Source organism: Fulmarus glacialis, unplaced genomic scaffold (assembly GCF_000690835.1).
Source record: "Fulmarus glacialis isolate BGI_N327 unplaced genomic scaffold, ASM69083v1 scaffold27282, whole genome shotgun sequence".
Taxonomy (NCBI): Eukaryota; Metazoa; Chordata; class Aves; order Procellariiformes; family Procellariidae; genus Fulmarus; species Fulmarus glacialis.
The window spans coordinates 4,494-8,101 of NW_009200182.1; positions in this window are offsets into that span (position 1 = coordinate 4,494).

A 3,608-nucleotide genomic window follows, 5' to 3' on the forward strand; every position below is an offset into this window, starting at 1 on the left:
CATGCCTTCCTCGCTGCAGAGCCAGATGTGGAGCTGGTTTCTCACTCCTTCATAGGACCCTATCCCAACCCCAGCACTCCTCTCGGGCTACGTGGCAGCTGTCAAGGCAGGAGAGCAGCCAGCTCAGGTCCCAGGAGCTGCGAGGGTGCAGTGACAGGGGCACCAGCCTGGTGGACCCAGGGTCCCCAGCAGCATCTGAAGGCATGTATGGTGGCAGCAGCTCTCAAGTGCAGGCCAAGCATTGGGGAGGAGGCAGCTGCCCCCCACAGCTGCCTGTCTCGTGGCCTTATCTCTGACCCGTCTTAGCTGTGCGGCACTGCGCAGCGGCCAGTGACGCACTTCTCGGAGGTCCTGCACCAGAGCAGCTTCCCCACACCTTAACCCAGCATCCCTGCATCCCAGCTCCACCAGCATCTCCAGTGCACCCCCCGGTCGCAGTGACATGGGAGCTTATGTGCTGAGAGGCAGCAAAGCTGAGACACCTTGGGAGGTCTGTGTTGCCACATCTCCATCACCATTGCTACCCAGCCTAGCTCAGGTCAGGCCAGCAGGTCTCCGTGCTGCAACTGTGTCTTTGACCACAGGTGGACAGTCCTTGAAATCCAGGTCTGTCAGCGCTGTAGGATTTGCGCAGACGTGGAACAGTATTATTAAAAATTGTCTTAACATGCTCAGATTTCAAACACTAAGAACCGCAACCGGCACAGGGCATTTTTCTTCCGTGCTGCATGTCTGAGCAGGCGATGGGAAATCTGTCTCGAACCCTGAGCAATTATCACAGAACAAGAAACATCCTGCTACAAACTAACTATTGTTTGAGATTATTCTTATCTGGGCATGATTTATGGCTTGTGAGCTTTACTCTATCCTTGGAAACGTATGGCTTCAACAAAATAAAAGTTACTTTTCCAAAGAGGGGCTGGTATCACGTTTCTGTCAAGTTGCAAACGAAATAATGCAACCCCGGGGTGCCCTGACTAATCATGAAAGCACCAGCAGCACAATTGTTCTTTATTACGGCTTGACATCTGATACTAATGGCCCTTTTGTGCTTTTAAAACACCTTTCCTCTCTCAAAGCATTTTAAAAGAGTCAATTCATTAAGCTGCAGATTAATGTAAAGGTAAAAGCTGGGGGGTTGCAGGCAGTGAATTTAGCTCTGAGTGTGCCGGAAGAGAGGGAGAGGGGATGTTTTATTCTTCTGAGATGCAGTTACACCTGCGGTGCAGCACGATGGCTGGTTTGGATACAGAAAAATCACATAATGACAGGATGATTCTTCTCAACTGACAGGGAGAAACTCCATCTTGTGTGATGCCGTTCTATGATTCTATGATGCCATTCCCTTGACTGGTTTTATCACATCTTCTTTAGAAGGAAGACAAGCACTCCCTGAATGTGGCCGTTTTCTTCCACTGACAGTATGGAGATCCTGGGATGAGTAAACCAGATGTTGGCACCTGCATTTTGCGGGTACCTCTTTTTGGGCAGATGAACCCCTCCAGCAGTCTACGTTTCTCTCAGGTCTGCAGGAATTGTGAGATACTGGCACAGGTTGCCCAGAGAAGTTGTGGATGCCCCACTATTGGAAATGGTCAAGGTCAGGTTGGACAGGGCTTTGAGCAACCTGATCTATTAGAAGACATCCCTGCCTCATCCAGATCACCCATCACTTCGACACAGGGGTCTCTGTGCACCTCGAGATGATCTTTGTCTCTCTTGCATCCACCCTGGGGCTGGGCACCAATAATGGCAGAGGGACTCAGCAACCCCAGCAGCACAGCCCCTTGGTCACAGCCCCGGGCTCAGGTCCTCTGGGTCACACCTCTGCTGCTATTGCACATTTTGGAGCTGCTCACCTCTGCGTGGAGCTCCATCACCAGCTCGGTACTTCCCTCCGGCCAGGGAGCTGCTCCAGTTCGGCAGGGAACCAAGCCGATGCTTGTTCACAGATTCTCTCTCCAGTGTAGTCAGTGCCAGAAAATGGAAAAAGTATTGGAAAATAAATACCAGTGTAACTTGTTTGGCCAGGAAGGATTGCCTGGGAGCAAGGGGCGTGAGGTGTGTCTGGGAGGTGTGTGCTAGCGAGGGTGCCATCCCGCGGGTTCAGCACAGGAATTCCTCTTCGCTGCAGTGTCTCCCAGGCTGTTGGACTTACTTCGATTTGAGAATGGATCTCACACTGGGTAACATCTGCCATTGATTTCCACAAAACTGGTGTTTCCAGCCAAGCAGAAAGGCCTTTCCAGTGTTGTTAGTGTTACAGCTGCTTGGAAAATCTCCAAGGAAATATATCCTGTCAGAATGGGCTGGTTTATCAAACAGGGTCCTTTTCATGGCAATTTGCCATTTTTAGTGGAAAAGATTTTTCAGGTTCAGGCTGGAACAAGGACCAGAATCATCCAAGAACATCCCAGGGTCTGGATTAGAGGTTTGGACGTGGACATTCAGCACCCGCTCCTGCCTAAAGCCAGGCCTGGCACGTGAACGTGGCTGTCTCCACCTCAGAGGAGTGCCCTTACAGCCATGGCTCATCTCAGCTTATGTCTCATTTTCTCCCATTTGTTGGGGTGAAAAAAACCTGTTTCCTTTCAAAAAATACTGAAATTGTGACCATTTTCCTGGGAGAAGCCATTTTCCACTGAGCCAGCAGCAAAGTTGCCTGCAAAGCTGAAGCAGTGGCTTTAAATTCCTCTGCAGTATCATCTTTATTAATAACTTGATGTTTTAAACTAATTTAACACGGTGGAGAATGGACATTTGGAGCAGATGTCACTGTGTGTTTACTGCTGTGATATTGTGGATTTTGCCAAACCTCCCAGTGTCTGCTGGTAGAAGATGGTTATGGACCAAAGCCAGGAGCTGCAGCAGGCAGTGGGAAGGCTTTGGGGGAGGGGAGGAACCATGGGAGCTCCTTGCTGGTGGGAGAAGAGCAGCAGATGGATGGGATGTTTCAAACTAAGTGGCCAGTAACTAAATAGTGAACAGTAGTGGCTGAGAAGGTCTCTGCTTGGTCCTGACACCAACAAGCTGCTGACATGAATGGAGCAGCTCCAGAGGGATGATACGATAGGCTCAGGGAGACATCGTTATCTGGATTTACGCCACCCAAGTGTGGGCATTTAAAATCTCTTCTCTGCAGGCGCTGGACTCCCTCTATTCAGTATGAATATCTCACTAGGTTTTCACCTGGGCACCTCAGCTGGATGCCTAAAGCTGGGGCCAGTGAAGCATGAAAAAGAAAATGATCAGGGGGATGGAACGCCTCTCCTATGAAGAAAGGCTGAGAGAGTTGGGGTTGTTCAGCCTGGGGAAGAGAAGGCTTCGGGGAGACCTTATTGAAGCCTTTCAGTACTTAAAGGGGGCTGATAAGAAAGATGGGGACAAAGTTTTTAGCTGGGCCTGTTGTGACAGGACAAGGGGGAATGGTTTTAAACTAGAAGAGGGTAGATTTAGAGTAGCTATAAGGAAGAAATTTTTACAATGAGGGTGGTGAAACACTAGAACAGGTTGCCCAGAGAGGTGGTAGATGCCCCTCCCCTGGAAACATTCAAGGTCAGGTTGGACGGGGCTCTGAGCAACCTGATCTAGTTGAAGATGTCCCTGCC